A 20424-nucleotide genomic window follows, 5' to 3' on the forward strand; every position below is an offset into this window, starting at 1 on the left:
CAACCCGAGTAGAGAAACAAACTTTCTCTTCAGAAGAGGGAGGGATAAGTTCATAATTCTTTTCATCACCTGCACTACTACAAAACCTATGAAACTGCCTAAGCTGCGCACAAAACTCGGAATCAACCAAAGCGACACACATAAGAACCATTGAGTCCACCCAATCGGCCATGCCCTCAGGAACCTGGGAAGACATCTCTACAACGTTATTGCGAGAAGACATGAGACCAACTAATCCTACAATAAGAAAAGAAGAATGGATTACTAAAAGCATCTCGGACAAAGGGTGAAACAACTCGACTAATATGATACAGAAGAACAAAAAGGAAAGGAAAACCCCAAGACTCAAACCAAAGTCCTGGGGCATCCTTTGGAGGCAGTAACAAAGCACCATTTCAGGAAAAAACTACCGCTTACATTCCAGCATCTCTTAAACAAGAATAGAAGACCTCAAACAGCGAGCATTTTCATAGGAGAAAGACAAAACGCAAAAAGCACAGAAAGTCATCAAAACCACTATCTTCCTACAATCTATCAGTAAAGAACAAGCATGCATCCCCAAACATCGAACCACGACAAGTAGAAAGCGTCAAAGATACTTCCTTTTTTAGGATCAAACAAAGTTATCACTCAAAGCTTCGAAACCTAAAAACAGCAAGCAACAGGAAAAGCGAAAAATCATGCAAAGAGGCAAAGAAACTACAGAACACACCACGATCAGGCATAAGCAAAGGCAGAAAGATCCAAACTTTCTCCAGCCAAAATCAAAAATTTCTCAAAATAAATGGCGTAAAGGAAGGAAGGAAGAAGAACCAAACCTGGAAAATGGGAGAAAAGTTGCAAAAGAAAGCAGAAAAACGGAAGGTGAAATCCAGAATCACCCCTCTTCCACGAAAACAGCAACAAAGCAAGCGTCGTAGGAAGGAGCTATGGACTCAAAGCCAGAAACAGAAAGCGAGAGAGTAAAGGGAGAAGTTACGAAGAAAGAGTGAAGAAGAGAAACCGTTTCCTGAGTGTAAAGTTCAAAAATAAAGAAGTTAAGGGAAACGGGGCAATTAATGCCAAATTAATTGGGGCATTAAACCCTCACACGTTCCCCATAACAAGGCGCTAATACAAAAGCGTGCGCTTTTAGAGAAAAACGTTCTAAATTCAAAAAGGTTCTACAAAAGAGGAAGTCAACAAAATGCTCGAGTTCGGCTTCACTCGAGAAGGATCGAAGTCCTAAAACCAAGACTCGACCTCCAAAAGAAAGGCCGAGCTCGAGAAGGGGCACTGTTCATACCCTGGGTCGAGCTATCCGACCCGGGATGATCGGCGACAAAGCGACCGACCTCTTCAAGTCAGACTATCCGACCTCTTCCCAAAAGAGCTCGGCCAAATCGACAGGAAAGCCCAAAAAATAGGCCCAACTCAAGGAATACGACCCAGATCCAAAGGCAATCCAAGCCTATAGAGATAAGGGCGGTTCCATTGAAGATAAGCTGACCTCGCCAACAGATAAGATAAGATAAGATAACTAACTTATCTTATCTAAAAAGGTCACTCTACAACTACTATAAATACACTGGAGCACCCAGATATAACTCATACTCTGATTCTACTAAAAACCTGCTTAATACCCGTGCTAACTTAAGCATCGGAGTCTCTTGCAGGTACCCCCCACCCTCCGGTGACCAAGGATCAGTAGTGCAGCAAGTCCAACAAGTCGGACACAACAGCTCCGGCCGCCACCAGCCGGACACGCCATCTCCGACCAGTATAGAAGATCTCATCCGAGATCGACCTCCAGTTTCAGGTAACCCTCGGAATAGTAGGTGAATCCGGATTTTGAGGTTTTTCCTAGTCGAGAATTTTCTTCCATGTTGATGTATTTCTCTGCTCGTTCCTGCACTTCGTCCAGAGATGTGGCGTACTTCTTTGATATAGATTGGCTAAAAGGTCCCTCTCTTAGGCCATTGATGAGGCCCATGATGGCGGCCTCTGTTGGTAGGCTTTGTATGTCTAGGCATGTTTTGTTGAATCTTTCTATGTAGTTGCGAAGGCTTTCCCGATCTCCTTACTTGATTCCTAATAGGCTGGAGGCGTGCTTAGCCTTATCTTTTTGGATGGAGAATCTGGCCAGGAACTTTTTGGCTAAGTCATCAAAGCTTGAGATGGACTTCGGAGGTAGGTTGTCGAACCATCTGATTGCTGTCTTTGTGAGAGTTGTTGGAAAAGCTTTGCAGCGAACTGCATCCGAGGCGTCGGTGAGGTACATTCTACTTCTGAAATTGCTAAGGTGATGGTTGGGATCTGTAGTGCCATCATACAAAGTCATATCCGGAAGTTTGAAGTCCTTAGGGATTTTGGTTTTCATGATTTCCCTAGTTAATAGATCTTGATCCTTGCGAGAGTTATCCTCAGGGGTGGACCGAGTAGCTTTGGCTTTGAGATCGGTTTCGAGTTTTAGAAGTTTATCTTCTAATTCTCGACGTCGCCTTACCTCTCTTTGTAGATCCTTCCCAATTTCTTGTTGGTGCTGGGTTTCTTTTTCAATTTGCTTTAAATGATCTTGAAGCGCTTCTATCACTCCCGGATTTGATGAGTTTTTGTCCCCGTTAGATTCCAGGGTATCTTTCGGCGTATTGTCCGCGTTTTTGTGCGGTGTTCTATCCTCTAGATCTGAATCGTGGTCATTGTCATGGTCGTCCGCCATGGTGATGGGATGACTTCCAAGGTCCCCGGCAACGGCGCCAATGTTCCGAGGGTTACTTGAAACTGTAGGTCGATCTCGGACGAGATCTTTTGTGCTGGTCGGAGATGATGTGTCCGGCTGGTGAGTGACGGCCGGAGCTGTTGTGTCCGACGTGTTGATCTAACTGCACTGCCGATCCTTTGTCACCGGAGGGTGGGGGGTACCTGCAAGGGACTCCGATGCTTAAGTTAGCAAGGGTATTAGTAGGTTTTTATGTAGAATCAGAGTATGAGTTATACCTGGGTGCTCCAGTGTATTTATAATAGTGTGGAGTGACCTTTTTTAGATAAGATAAGTTAGTTATTTTATCTTTATCTTATCTTATCTTTGAGTGAGGTCAGCTTATCTTCAAGGGAACCGCCCTTCTCTGTGTAGGCTTGGGATGCCTTTGGATTTGGGTCGTATTCCTTAAGTTGGGCCCCTTTTTGGGCTTTTCTGTCGATTTGACTGAGCTCTTTGAGAAGAGGTCGGATAGCCTGACCTGAAGAGGTCGATCACTTTGTTACTGAACATCCCGGATCGGATAGATCGACCCAGGGTGTGAACAATAACCTAATAACATGATAACATAGCGGGATAACATAATGCTTAATACAACAACACAAAGTAGAGAGGTAGATGACATAATAACATATAACTAAAAAGTCATCCAAATAGTCAGAAAAGATGTGACCCTATGAAGCAGTGGTGTGGGTGCCTGATCCTCTATGCTCTCTGAGCGAGAGGTACTTCACCCTCATCTTTGGGTGGCCTGGAGGGACCTGCACGATCAGGGCGTGCAGCTGCAGCTGCAGCTGCCGAGAACGGAGTGCCACCCAATGCAAATGTCACGTCCAAAGGACCTGACGACGAAGGCTCATTTAGGTCCACATCAAGGGGTGTCTGGTGTCCTGGGACCTGTGCTCCACGTCGGGCAGCCTTATTCTCCTGGATAATAACGCTAATCTCCTTTAGGAATCTAGATCCTCCGAAATCACTATCAAGGCCCAGGCTACCTAATAAGTCCAAAAGGAGTTCACCTGGGCTCATGAATGTCTGACTCTCATGCAAGCCTTCATCACTGCTAGGGACACCAACAAAATAATTGCATAAAGGCCCTAAACCCCCAGACCTTCCACCATCACCTAACCCTAGAGTACTACATTGGAAACCACCTTCTCCCAGCACCTCCATCACCTCCTCCATCTCCACCTCCGTCTCCACCTCTACCTCCACAACCCCTATCACCTCCACGGACATCAGATCTACCCCCAAAACTGCTACCACCATCACCTCCTCCATCTCCACCTCCAGCTCCACCCTCATCGTCATCTCCACCACCATCATCTCCACGATCGCCACCGTCATAGTCGCCTCTCCTAATATGTCGACCTCGACCTCGACGTCCACCCTTCCTTCTCTCTGGACCGCGCCTTCTACCTCGTCGACGACCTCGAGCTCTCCCCTCCATGGCGTTAATTGCATCATCGAGCCATCTCCACTCATAATCAGAGGCTCGTGTACCAACATGATGTCTCCGCTCAACTCGATATCTGTCAGAAACATCTGGCACCTGATCCATCTTAGGAACCCGGCCTGGACCTCTCTACGTTGCCTCAGTTGGGGTAAGATCTTCCCCAGGGTCCCCGAGAAGGAGCTTCGGCGATAAGAATCTCCTCCCATGCTCATGCCACTACTCCAAGTAAGCTTGTGATGGGCTTGGGTCTGCCACCACAAGAAATCATAGCACATGGCCAGCCCGCCCGGTCCAATATGTGTGCGAACTTTGTAGAGTGTCCAAAAACTATCGGTTCCTGCCTCTGCCATCCTTCGACATCAGAAAATCAATGTTGAGTATGGGTCGTGGGAGATGCTGTACTCCACCAAGCTGTGGTAGCACCCTATCCACCTGATGCCATTCTATGACAGCAAAGTAGATCAATACCATCACAGATCTCCATAGCTCCATATGTCAAGGCTCCAAGATCTCGGGATGAACTACTTGAACAACATCTGGTGTGCTATATGGCAACCACGTGAACTGGTAAATAATGAAGAGTATTGCAAGTCAATTTCGTTCCAGTAAGTACTTTATAGAAACACCGACAATGAATGCTTCAAAGGGAAAACACTTGCATCCCTTGGCCGGAGTAAATCTATCTTGAGCCTCCACTACGCGACTCTAGGCCCTTCTTGCTCAATGTTGGCTGATAACCGGACCACCTAACACCCAATACATGTTATGAGCAAGGATAATAACCTGTAATATACATTACTAAAGAAGATAATGATCAACGGTGAGTACCTCGTCACCATCGGCCAATGAAAGGCGTCAAACCCATCTAACCTGAAACCCAGGAACGACCAAAAGATCCATGACTGGAGGAGCTGCAACAGATCGGCCAACTTAACCACATTTCTGTTGGCCACACGACACAAACATCGGTATAACCATGACAGAGCAGCGGATGTCCAGCTGTATCCACCCATGTCCTCCAATTTCGCTACGTATGGTAGCCACCGGATATGCATGTGTGTACCGGACTTGTCACCTAAGAGATTGGTGGATAATAGCATCATGATGTACACCCTCGCGTATCTCCTAATTGTCTCCTCGTTTGGGTTGTGGGGAAGGTGACTGAACGTCTCCTGCATCCAAGTGCACTTCACCGTGAACTTGTCTATGCAGTCCGCCGAAGGCAACATACTTAACAACTCCTGCAACCAATCCCATGCAGGTCGCCTGCCATCAATGAACTGCTGGAAATCCGTCAGACATCTACTGACGTAATGTCCGTCGATAGAAAGTCCTAAATGGTAGGCAACATCCTGAAGCGTAATCGTACACTCCTCGAATGGCATATGAAAAGTATGAGTCTCGGGCCACCACTGCTCGACAAATGCACTGACCATCGGCTCATCCAACTTAAACCAGTGGTCGTTGAGTATCACGAGGTGGGCTAAGCCGGCCATGTACAGGTATGGTATGATCTTGTCATTCAAGGGCATACCATGCTGCCTCCTCATGCTGGTGAAATATTGATGTGGCTGCACCATGATGAAAAAATTTCTTTTAGAACCATCACAAGTAACAAACTAATCCACCAAAAGACTGTTAAATAATGTAGATCCTTTTCAACAAAATTATATCCGTGTTATTTCAAAAATCACCTAAAGTGGACAACTCTACTAAAAATAAACTTTAGTGTATATTATATTGCAACCCTGGACATAGATAGCCTTCAATAATTTAATTAAATTGCGTTCAACCAAATTCGATTAGACTAAAGTTTAAAGTATAAAATTAAACTAAATTACATTATATTAATTTAATTATTAACATTCAGTGATTAAATTACATTAATTTTATACTGCTTATTTAATCTAATATTAGAAATCTAAAGTAGATTTACCTAAACTCCTAAAAAACTTCTAATCTAGTTAATCACTACTCTAACTAAGCATTGTTAATCACTATTCCATCGTGCATTTTTACTTTTAAAATTCTAGCCAAACACTAAACTATTACTCTAGCTACCATTTATAGTTTAAAAATCTCAGTAGTGTATATAACAAAATTCTAAGAGACTTAACATCATAAACTCTTCATGAATAGAACCAACAATATGGGCGATGCCGTCTAACCGAAAGATACGGTTTGGATCATCTTCCATTTTTACAATGTCAATCCTACGGGATTTTTGGCAGAAATTTTTTTTAGAATTCATTTTTTGGGGGTGGGGTTTGGCGAAATGTAATTCGAAAAAAGTATATTCGAATTCCTTATATACGTATATAAACACTAAATCGAAGTTAGTGGATTCGATATACCACTAGTTTTCGTTCAATGTAAATCGAAGTAAGTCCATTCGATTTACTATTGTTTAATTCGAATCCAATAAATTCGAATTACTAGGGACAAAAACTGTGTGTACAAATCGAAGCCAATAGTTTTAATTTACTGTGAATGGACTTCAAAATCAACTAAATTGAATTTAGTTCATCCGATTTATTCATAATTCTAGTAGTTTGAATTTGATTAATTTAATTTACCACTACAATGTCTAAATAAACTTTAATCAACTCGATTTACATAAAAGTATCTATGAAGATATGCACATAACGTTATGCTTTAAAGAATCCATGTAATTTCGTGATTCAAAGAGTTTATTAACGTGCACTACCATATATTTTGCTTGCTGTGTATTGATAACATAAAATTTAGCTAAAGCTTTTCACACTCATTTGATTAAATGCGTGCTTTTTACATGTGAGTATTTAAATTTAAATAAATCTAAATTAAATTGTTCATCCAATTTAATTTAAACCAAAAATTAATTAAAATAGTATTAATTTGAATTTGATTGGATTCTATTTTTTGTAAACTGATGCATGGATCGGATTGAATTTTGGATCTATTTCTCAAAACTGATTTAATCCAATCAAAACTACACAATGTGCTATAATATTATTATTTTATTATTATATTTACAATTTTACTTATAATATGTTCAATTTGTTATACATTTTTATATTATTCATGTATTATTATTTAATAAATATTTTATGTTTAAAACAAGATTTATTTTATTTATTTTAACTAACCTATAATTTTATTTTTATCGTTATGTTATTATTGGTTTTTTAAGATATTGTTGAGATTTATTATGTCATTGTTGGTTATTTAAAATATGATGTTGAGATTTATTATCTATATTTAATTTTTTTAATTTATAAAACCGTAAATTTAATCCAATCCAAACTGCTTGAAATTGGATCGGATTTTTAAAAAAAAAAAATCATCCAATCCATACCACACCACCAAGTAAAATTAGTGTTAAAATAGGATGAAATTTTCACTCAAAACCAATTCAAACTGCACTGCGAATATTCTTAATTTTATATCACTTTTAAAATAATAAATAATTATTCAAGATTTTTTTATCTTATTATAATACTACATGATGATTGACGTTATGAATTTTTTTTCTTTTTACACTATTTTTCGTAGAAAGTAGAAATTGGCAAATATTATTACTTTTTTTTAAGTTTTATATAGATGAAAATTTTTAATGCATAAATTAATATTAATTACGATATATATTTATACATGTAATTATTATAATAATTTTAAATAAAATTATTATTCTTTTTGATAGAATAGTAAGATTATTATTATGGCATAGTAATTTTCGCACACACGTACGGCTTTTTCAATGTTGTTGTAATGTCCAACGCAATAGTTCAAAAAGTATAAAGTGAACTTCGACATTATATCGTCTATATGCTTTTCTTTATTTTATTATTTATTTTTATACAATTTGCTATTTGAATTTTGAAAAAACAATAAACAAGTCAGAAATTATTTTTAATATGGATAAAGAAATAGTATATTTATTGAATATTGCTATCTAAAGTGTTTTGCAGGAGTGTGGAGTTGCAGAGAACTCTTACACACTACACAACTTAGCGTGTTGAAACAGACATTCTTTTAGTAAAGATTCTGGCCACATGTTAAGTCATGGTTACCATGTACCCAGCATATTGAAACAACAGAGATTCTGGCCATGTGTCGCGCATGCAGGCAACATGCATGGTTCGTGTTGCAGAGATTCTATGCCTAATTTTGATGCACCTTTATCAATGTTCCCCTGCCACGTGTCAACACCATAATAACACACAGGATCTATGTTGCAGTTTTCTATATCAGCATTCGACAATTGCCACGTGTCAACACCCTGGCAACACGCAGAGTGTGTGTTGACCACTTGGTTGGCTGTTTCCATGCACCCAACATCCTCTGGGAACGCCAGTGCATTAATGTCTTCGTGCCTTTAAAAGGTGGGAGGAAGAGCATGCTTCATTGTTCATGTCTTCATGGTATTGTAGTGTGAGTAGAAAGTTTACTTTGGGAGGAGAGTGCTGTTGAGAGAGTTACATTGGGAGGAGGGAGGAAGGTGATCTTTGACGAGGAGTACGGGTGGCAACATGCACCCTACTCGCGGGTACCCAACCTGACTCACCTGATCGAGTAGGGTTGTCAATTCGATCCGTAGTGGGTAAGGTAGGGTGTAGGTAGGGTTCTTGTGCGAGTCAGGTAGGGTGCGGGTTGAGCCTCAACCCTACCCGACTAACCCGCACTCTATGTATGTATGTGTTATATATTTATATAAAAATATATTTCAAGTGGATGTTGAAATAAAGACCTCTTTTTTGCCAATGAGTTATAAATCGGCACTTACAGTTGGGGGTCAGCAACTCTCTCATATCTTCACAGGGCACTGTGTCGTGCATCGTGGTACGATTGCAAGGAGATGGACAGCTCGCTTGATTTGTTATTTTTTTGGGTGTGGGAGCGAATGTCTTTTCTTGTATCCATTCCAAGACAACGGCTTGCACCCGCTGATATACCGGTTGCATGCAGGTAACACCTTAACAGTACATAATTTATTGGAGTTGACTCGTATTTTATTTATGTTTTATTGGCAAGACGTAATTTAAACTCTATAAACCTTACGAATCTCCGACATCTTGTATACATCACTGACATACACTTGCCAATCGAGGCGCTGGTTAGCACAGCACATAATAACATGGCGACATGGAAGTCGCTCCACTTGAAAATGCCCACAGTCGCATCTCCGCCACGCAAGATCAACTACTAACACTCGACCGCTTGACATTTCGCTCACCTCAAACACCTCTTTCTTCTAACAAACTGGTACATGACTATGTTTCCTGCACGCTACATATTTGCCTCTATCTGCTGAGTAGCAAACTCAGAGTAAGTAAATCCAGCACGCTTGCGCTGATAAGCCTCGGTACTCTTCTGCATAAATAGCTCGTTCAATCGATAATATGTTGCTCAGATGAGCACCAAGACAGGCAGATTTTGGGCACTATTCAACATTGAATTAATGCACTCGACAAGATTTGTCGTCATGTGACTCCATCGATGTCCTTCGTCAAATGCCAACACCCACTGAGGTAGTACAATGTTGTCACACCAACGGGCATATGCCTCGCCTAGTTCTTGCAACCTCTTGTAATTAACGTTGTACTCCTTCACCATCCTTGAATATCTAATATTGACCACAAGCTTTTGCAAATATGGGACCTTGAATTCCCTCAAGAAGTTACTACCAATGTGCCGAATACAAAATATCCACCATGCTCTCGGAGGTTTCCAATCACCTCCGCTACGATTTACTGCTGCCCGGATTGACTCATGACGATCAGAGATTATACCCACGTCGTCTCTTCTTACATCATGGCTTTGTAAATTACTAAGAAAAAAGTGCCATGCATCAGCAGTCTGATCACCCTCTACGATGGCAAAAGTAATCGGCACAATATTTTGATTCCCATCTTGCGCAACTGTAACCAAAAGTCAACCTTTATATTTTCCGTATAGATGGGTGTCACCAACTTGAACCAACAGCTTTCAATATTTGAAGGCTCTTATGCATGGATTGAAACTCTAGAATACCCGATGAAGTATCCTAACACCTGCCACCTCTTCACTCCCGTTATACAGGGGTTCGTGTTTCTATTTGGACTTGTGAACCAGGAATCTTCTGGACTATTGCGGAGAACAACAACGGCAAAGCTTTGTAAGATTCTTCCCATCCATCAAAAACTTTTGCTATCGACTTTTACTTTGCTAACCAAGCCTTTCGGTAACTAATAGTGTAGTTGAATTTTGCCTGGACTTTCGCAATTATAGATTTCACCTTTATGGATGGGTCAGATTCAACCAATAGCTTCATAGCCTCAGCAATCATGTCCGAGTCCAACTTGGAATGATCTTGTGAGATCGTTCCCATGGAATACGTGTGCCTCCCGTTGTATCTTTGAATCTCCCAACAAGCTTTCTTCTGTGTCAAGCTGGCTCGGATAAGCCAATCGCACCCACGTCCATAAGTCTTGCATTTTTCATAGAACGTTTATGGCTCGAATTCGTTAACAACATAATCAACTCCTCTAGAGATAGTGTAACTCTGAATTGACGCAATGACTGATTTTCTAGAACCATATGCCATCCCGATCCTGAACTTCTCATCCTCAAGATCAGCAACACCTATAAAAAAAATAAATTGTCGCTCATCGATCTACCAAAATAAAACAAAGGAAACATACTACCCACTACTCACATACATATGTTCGCATATTCGAAAACTCCAGTGCATGCAAGGCGTTAAGATCCAAGCTACGCAAAAAAGGGGAGCGTCCATCGGTTGACTAACTGTGGGTGGAACCACTAAGGTTTTCGTGACTGCCTCACCTCCCTCATCGCCGTCCTCGTCTTCGTCACCCGGTTTACACGTAGCTTCGAACTCCTCGTCACTATCATTGTTCATTCCTTCGTACGCTTCAGTTTTATCATCTTGCACATCTGGGTCATGTTGAACCTCATCCGTAGTTATATGTTCAAACTCAATATACAACCCAATCCTTAGATGTTGCACCTGAGTTTGCTGGTGAATATAAAACATCCGCTAAATACGTATTTTGTCAACAATTGGTATAACCTCAAACTGTATGAGGCCGCCAAATACGACAATTAGACTCTAGTAGAGAATGTTGCTCACCCTCTTTAAAATATCACTCTCTATGCTCTGACAGAGCTACAAACATTATAGTGTACGGAACCACAAACAAAAATGTACTCTCACAAGCAAAGCTCACGCCCTCATATATATTTTATATAACCTCATTGTTGTGGTAAACCACTATATTTGCAGTACCCTCCATCACACCAATAGTAGAGGAAAACACCTCTCTCGCAATGCAGTAAAATAGTAACAAGTTTTGGTTTTTATAGACAGAGGACTCACCTTGCAAGTTCCGTGTTGCAAAGTCATCCAACCAGCGTTTGTCACGTGCCCAATGGTGGCGGAATTTCACACCACAACTTACCAGCAAGTGCACCAAGTGGTACCAAGTAATAACTCACGGTGAGTGAGTGTCGATCCCACGAGGATTAACAAACTAAGCAAGTAATGGTTGATTAGTTATTCTATTTAGAAAAATTGAAATAGGAGTTTTGATTATCAATTAACATAAAAGACAATTAAGTAAGAAAGCAAACAATGAACAGTTGAGAAAATGGTATGGGAATAGAGTTAAGACTTTGGAGATGTTTAAATGTCCGGATTAATATTCACTGTCAAGTACCTTGATCATGCAATATTTATATTTATGGCAAACCCCAGGTGATTAAATTCCTATTCCTAGGCAAACAAATCTCTTCTAATATATCCGACCATCAATTCCTTGATCACTCAATTATATCCAAGGGTTAAGTTCAGTTTCGGATTTATAAGCCACACAACCCTAAGAATCCCAAAGCATAATATAGTTATATGTCACGTACCACACTAAGTCCAGATAATTAGAATTTATGAGAAGTTGATTTCAAGCTGTAATTCTAATGATATAACTTTTCCAAGACTCAAATAAAATTCAAGTAGAATTAGAGTTATTTTGCAATAATCACTAATACCTAGGATGAAGAACGAAACCAATCCTTAAATAATAATCAAAGTGGTGCACGAAAATTAACTCCGCACAACTGAACCAGCAAGTACACTGGGTCATCCAAGTAATACCTGAGGTGAGTCAGGGTCGATCCCACGAGGGTTGTTGTTTTGAAACAAGCTATGGACACCTTGTAGATCTTAGTCAGGCGATTAGAAAGGATAATTTGTTGAGACAAACGCATAAAATATAAATAAGAATGAAATTACTTAATTTGAGTGAAACTAGTGATAAGAGAACGGTTGAGGTTTTAGAGATGCTTCATTCTTCTAGATCAACCTTTCCTATTGTCTTTCTCCAACTGTGAGTGATTCCTTTCATGGCAGGCTGTAAGTGATCAACTCTATACGGTCGCGGCCGCTGAATATTCCTCTCTCTGACCGAACGCCAGGTTTAGTGTGCGCCCAATCTGAAGGAAGGTGAAGCTCCTGCAGTCCATCCGCTTGATGATCCTACTCAAAGCGCCACAGATAAGGTCAAATCTTCCGGATCAGAAAATGCTGCCCCTCTGGTTCTAGCCTCTACCACGAAGACCCTAATCTCCCCATACCTCGGCTAAACTGGTGTCTCGAGAAGTCCCCAACGAAGTCGTGGATTAGCCGTCTAAGAGATGTATAATCAAGCTGGTGGTTCAGTTATCTCTGGTTAAGACCCACACTGAACCCATGTAGAATGAAGATGATTGTCATGGATCATCCCATTCATAAGGTTGAAGAATGAAGATACATCTTAGAATAGAGTCACGCATGAATTGAATAGAACAGTAGTACTTTTATTAATCCATGAAAATCAGCAGAGCTCCTAGCCTTAACCTAGGGGGTTTAGTGACTCATACTGTACATAATAGTGTTCAAAAATATGATATGCTGGAGAGATCCTAAACATGATTGATCTTCTCCTATATATACTAGTCTAGTAACTAAGGATTACAGAAATATGATAAACTTATCTAATAGTGCGAAAATCCTCTTCTGAGACCCACTTGGTAAGTGTTTGGGTTGAGCTTGAGTGTCTCCCACATGCTAGTATCCCTTAGGGGTGTTGAACATTGGCTAGGGACCCCCTTTTGGGCGTTGAACTCCGGTTGCTCCCCTGTGGGTGCTGGACGCCAGGAATAGGGCTGGTGGCTAGCGTTGAATACCAGTTTTAGGCCTTTATTTTCGAAACAAAGTATAAACTATTATATATTTCTGGAAAGCTCTGGATGTTAGCTTTTCATAGCCATTAAGTCCGCGCTATTTGGACCTCTGTAGCTCTAGAAAAGCTCTTTTGAGTGCATAGAGGTCAGATCCTGACAGCATCTGCAGTCCTTTCTCTGCTTCTGAATCAGACTTCTGCTCAAGCTCCTCAATTTCAGCCAAAAAATACCTGAAATCACTATAAAACACACAAACTCAAAGTAGAATCCAAAAATGTGAATTTTGCACTAAAACCTATGAAAACATAATAAAACTTAAATAAAACATAATAAAAAGTTATATGAAAACAATGCCAAAAAGCGTATAAAATATCCGCTCATCACAAAGCATTAATTAAAGGTAGAAGAACAAATATTTATTAATCCATTCAAGTAAACAGAGATCCTAACCTTAACAATAGAGGTTTAGTTTCTCATGGCGTAGAAAACTCTAGCAGAGAAAAAATGTAAAAAGTGCGGAATGAAAATTCGGAGAAGAGAGGTTCCTGCGAAGGCAAATCTCAATCCTATTTATAGTCCTAATTAAAAAGAAACTTAAAACTTAAATAAAACCTAGAAGATATTTTCTAATAGCTATTTGAATTACAAAATCAAATCTCCACAAGCCTTGTTGATTTATTATAAATGCGTGGTCCATATTTCCTTGTGCGCACTCGGCACTAAACGCCAAGTTCTGGGCGTTTAGTGTAACACCCTAATATTTAAATCCTTATGCTTGAGTCATAAGTCAATGATAATAAGGTGGTACAACTTTTAAGGTAGATTATGATACATATTTATAGATTTAATTGAAAGGAAGTATTAAACGAGAAGCCTAAAAAGGAGCAAAATAAAATCGCGAATAATAATGCTCACGTATCGGTAAAACAGAAGATAAAGCATGGTTGAAAGTAATATAGAGATAAAGCAGTAAAGGATAATAAGATAAAGATAGAATATATATATATAAAATAAGTAGATACCCACTAGTCACGACCCGCGAAGTTTAGACCAGCTAGGGTACAGAATAAACGCAATTTGACAACAATATTTCCTATCTCTCCCATAAGATGCATAAAGGCCTCTATAGGCAAGTTTTCAAAAGGATTAAATACATAACATAAGTTTTTCAAAACAAAAGCGGAGAGAATCTAAACAAAATAAAGCAGAAGTCTAATGATCTTCGCCATCTTTCTGATGAAGCATAGCTCACTGCTAAGCACCTGGACCTGCATCTGAAAAACAAGAGATATATACGGAATGAGAACTCCCAACACATGGGTTTCTAGTACGGTAAAAGTGCCAAATAAATACTGCATAAGGCAACGTGAACTCATTAAGCAATCTTAATTCTCCACACATCACTATGTCCATCTTAAGATATTTCTAATCCATAATCTTGGCAACTAACATAAGAGGATTCTAAGTCTAAGTCAACATTTTTCATCTTTTTTTTAACTCTTCATTCAACAGAATTATAATCAGAATTAGCACCAGCCCTCAGCGTCAACCAACACCAGCATGAGGGACCTCTCAGTTATATAAGCACAAACAAAACAGATAAGTAATACCCAGGTAGATACAAGTAAAGCAAGTAGCATATAGTCATGTAACATAGCATGTACAATTAGGCAATCCAAAACAAGCAAGCAAACACAAACAAGTCAAACATATGCAAATGATGAATGCCTACCCTATGGCCGATGATATCATCTGTCGATTATATAGCCAACTAGCTAACCATTGGACAGTCCCTGTGAGCGTGCATCCCTAAGCTCAAAATCATAATCATTCAAATATATATATCATGGGGGAGAGCTCATCTGGAAAGATATAAGTGTCCGGCCACACTTACGACGCAGGGTCAACTGAATCTCAAATCTCAATCTAGAGTAAGTGGAGTCGACCCATTGCATCTACCCAAGGAAATTCGAAACTCAGATAATTTCTCAAATCTCAAATCATTCTTGATTGAGAGCAAGTGGGGGCTAACCACTACATCTACACCAGGAGACTCAAACCAAACCCAGAGCAAGTGGATCAATGCCACTGTATCTATCCAGACAAGTATATTAAAATCAGAATCAAGCTCAGATAACAATCTCATAATCATCATCATTCTTATTATCAATCTCATAATTATCATCATTCTCACTTAACATCTTGTTCATTTCTCTATATGTTATTAACTCAACTCATTTGACTTTATCTCTAACTCTTCCATCCTCAATTCCACCGGCTCTAGACTCCTATCGAAGTTTACAAGGTTTAGGAGGCCAAAAGAATGGTTAAAAGACATAAAAAAAAAAATACTTTTCCAAATTCTGAGGGTTGTGCGTACGCATGCATATGGCTCGCGTACGCATCGTTGAATTTTTGGGGCGTCGCATACGCAAGTCTTGGTCGTGTACACGAGTGTTGAAAAATAGCAGCCTTTACTCACGTCGCGTACCACGTTCACATATGCGAGTGGACAATTTCGACACTACCGCATACGCATGCCTCCTTCCGCGTACGCGGGACCACTGGACAGCGCTTAGTGTCCGCGTCGCGTGGCACTGTGTGGTAGAATTGCCAAAAAGCTGTTAAGTGTAAAAATAAGTTTTTGAACCCAATTTTCAAACCTTCATATCTTTTGGTATAAATTCATTTTCAATCATTCTTGAACCGATGGAAAGATCGATAAATGAATTTTCATAAAAATCTAATTTTGAAACTTTTCCAACTCCGAGAGCTGAGTTACGGTCCACCGAAGTTGGCCAAAAATCTGTTTTTACCAAAAACACACATTTACCAATTTTCCAATGATTCACAAGCCTCAATCATTTTCAACCAACAAAATGAACCCAAACTAACTCAAGTCACATATTCACACACAACCAAATCCAAACCTACTCCATCTACACATTCCAACTCAAATACATCCATTCAACATTTCAAAAATCTCATTTTCCACTATTCCATCAATCAATCAAATTCTCATAAATTCCATACCAATTCTTCATTCAATCTCATACATTATCACACAATTCAATCATCACTTACCGTCCTTACCTTTTCTCGGCCTCCAGCCCAAAATTCACGGCCTCCGGCCTAAATTCACAATTTTAATACATATTCCACAAACCAATAATCATTATCCAATTCATCAAATTTCTCAACACACCAAACATGCCAATTCACATAATTGTCAACCCAATCATTAATTTTCACAACATACCAACTATACATATCAATACCAACTAATTTCACAAACTAAACCTAATCCTAGAGGCATCTAGCCTAGGATTTCATACTACATTATACGGTACTTAAATAAAACTAAAATCGTACATTTTAGAAGTTAAATTCAAGCTCTCACTTGAGAATCTCTACCAAAGCTTAGCTCCAAACTTCACCAATGAGCAATTTAATGCCCTAAACACCACTCTACACTAGTTCCTACAATATACACACCACTCAATACAGTAGAGTTTCCAAAAATCATCATAAACACAAAGGAAGTGGTTCTTGCCTTTTGTCCACTAAGATGTATGTGAAACCTAGCTAGAACACGTTCTAGAGTACCCCTAAAGCATCAAAATCACAATATTTCTCAAAACCCAAAGTCAAAACTCAAAATTTGTAAGGAAACAAAAACTGGGCATGAGTTTCGAAATTCCTTACCACAATACCTAGATAAACTTGAAGAGCTCGTCGAGAACGACGCGTGGCCATAAACAGCTTGTCGATTAGAGCTCCGTAAAGAAAGTTATGGTGATTTGAAGTATTTGGAAGCTTAGGGTTTCTATCTCATTCTCTCCTCCATTTCAGCACCTCTCTCTCTTTTTCTAGGATTAATGAGTTGAAATACTCATAACTAATGTTTATATATGTTGGGTCTAGGATCCAACTTGGGCCCAGTTCACATATATGGTCCGTTTGGCCCAAATTTGGGACAAAATTTTTAAGATTAACATTTTAATGTGCATTTTAATTATTTTTACCATCTCAATTACCCATTTTAACTTTTTTAACCTTTCTTACTAAAAATTAATTTTTTCAGCTGTAGTACACGACAGATCTCAACCGGTACTGCTGGTAAAATTTTTATTTCGTGTTTTTATGCAGAAAATTATGTTTTTCGACTTAGAAAAATTCACTAAGTCCAAATATCATATCGAAACGGTCAAATTATGAACGTTACACTTTCTAACTATTTCGCCCATATTTAATTTATTTCTTAATTAATTTACGGTTTGACCAGGTTTTACATTTAGCACCACCCAGGCAGTGAGGCTTAAACGCGAAATATGGGCTTGGACGCTAAACGCCGGTGGTTGGGCATTTAGCGCCATGTCTTCTGATTTGTGGCACGCGTTACGAAACCTTGGGCACTAAATGCCAAGTTGTAGCGTTTTGCGCCAACCATCCAAAGGAGAATTAGTCCAATTAAGCTCTTGTAGTCGTGTGTACGCGCAACACATGTGTACGCACGATCTCTTTTTTGCTCCAATAATGCGTACGCGTGGTCGTCTTTTGCTTCTTCATGCTTTTTTTTTCCAATTCTTCACCAGAATACTACCTGAAATCAATTAAGAGTCACAAAACTCAAAGTAGTATCCAATGGGAGATAATCCACTAAAATTCTCTAACAAATCAACAGAAAAGCCAAATAAAATCACATAAAAAAGATACAAATGAAAGCATCATCCAACATGCAGGATGCGTGTTGGCTAGATACTCGCCACGTGGATAGCACATAGGGTGCGTATTGCTGCGAATTTGGCCACGTGTCTACCACACAGTATACGTGCTGAGTAAGTACGTGACCTGTGTGTTACACTTTCTGCATCTGCAGCATCTACCCACCTGTACATACACAAAAAAGTTTCATTTTCAACAAAAAATTCACTTCTTTTATCTATATTAAAATTTTTTTAACCCCAGATGAGTCACTTGACATTTTAACTCAAATACAAACAAGTTTTGATTAATTAAAAATATAAAATCGTTCTTTATCTTTTAAAATATAACATATTTAAATTTTTCTATCTAAAATATATATAAATAAATATTTTTTTTACAAAAATTTATATGTTTCATATTTTAAAAAATAAAAAATATTTTTATATTTTTAATTAATTAATTACTTATTTATCTGCTAATTAAAATATCAAATATTTATTTATTTTTTTCTCTTCAATTTTTTTAGGTGCGTCTTATTTTTCTAAAATACTGGTGAGAGAGAAAAAAATCGCTGATAAGAGAATTTTTTTTAATTATACTGTGTCTATCATAAAAATTAAACATCAAATTAATTATTCTTATAGGATATAAATTAAAATATAAAATATATATTAAAAATATTTAAATTAATATATATAATAATTAATTTAGTGTCTAAGTTTTATCTACATATCATTTTTATTATTACGCTCTGTTATCTTTATTTTTTATCCATGTTATTTAATTTAAAGAAAAAGTTGGTGGCACGTGTAAAACTATTTGTATTTAGTTATTGACTTAATTATTTTGTTAACTTTTATAAATTTATCAAATTTTTAATTAAATATTTATAATTAAAAATTTTATAATTAAAATTTTATATTAAATTAAAACATTCAATTAGATGTTTTTAAATTATTTTTATTAAAAAATATACTTTTTCTAAAATATTTATTTTTATTTTCATGCAGAATGAATTATAAAATATTTAAAAGCAAATATTCTAGAATTCTTATATGTTTTTGAAAAATAACATCTGATAAGAATTCAATTATAAATTTTTATCTAACATAAAAATTCAATTATAATCTTTTAAATTGTAAGAACATAATTAAAAATTTAATAAAATTATAAAATTATAGAAAAAATAATTAAATTTCTAATTTTTTAATTTAAAAATAAATAATAAATCTATAACTAATTAAAAATATAAAATATTTTTTATTTTTTAATACGTAAAATATTTAAATTTTTTTTGTCTAAAATATACAAATATAAATAAATTTATCGAAGAGACTTAGATATTTCGTATTTTAGAATGTAAAAAATATTTTTGTATTTTTAATTAATCAATATTTTATTTATCTTCAAATTAAAAGATCAAAAATCTATTTGTTATTTTCTTTAAAAATTAACACACTAATTAAACTTTTATCATATAGATCAGATGTCTATAAAATAGCATATAGTTACTTCACATAGATTCATAATATAAAATTAAAAAAATAATTTATTTTCACTTAAGAGAATTCCTTTGAAAAAAAAATCGATATTTAAATAATTAATTATTGATGTACTTATATATTTTCTGATTGATGACTTGACTTACGAATACAAATTAACAACAAAAAAATCTAACATACAGCACTCTAGTGTTGCATATGGTTTTTTACTTAAATAAATAAAATTGAACTCAAATTTATTGGATTCTCTTAAAACAAATTTTAAAATATATTTATTCTTTTTTTAATATTATATAAATTATTCTAAAAATATGTGGATTATATAATATGTTAATTATGTTATTTAAGGATGATTTATGTATGCATCTCGTACTTTTCAAATTTTACATAATCTTATCTTAATGAGATAGAAATTCGAAAAAATAATTATTTCACACTTTTCTTTTTATATTTTCCCATCTTCTGTAATATACTATTCTATAATTCCATTAAAATCGTTGACGGATTTACAAATACACCAATATGTTTTTTTACTAAAAAACGTGACACTCTTACTTGTATTTTTATCAATCTTTTTTGATGATGAACTAACAAAAATATAGTGTCACTTATCTCTCTCAAAACTCAACAAACTTTATGCTTCATTTGACACTATACGTGTTTATTTATAGAGAATTTGTCATCATAGATCGTTCTAGCCTTCTTAGGATTAGTAATTTAATAATAAATGGTGGTTGTGCTTTGAGAGTTACTAAAATTGAGTATAAATTGCTCTAGAGTTATTAGGATTACAGATTGTACGTAAAATTGAGTATAAATTT

This window comes from Arachis ipaensis, chromosome B3 (assembly GCF_059453495.1).
Source record: "Arachis ipaensis isolate K30076 ecotype BB chromosome B3, ASM5945349v1, whole genome shotgun sequence".
Classification (NCBI taxonomy): Eukaryota; Viridiplantae; Streptophyta; class Magnoliopsida; order Fabales; family Fabaceae; genus Arachis; species Arachis ipaensis.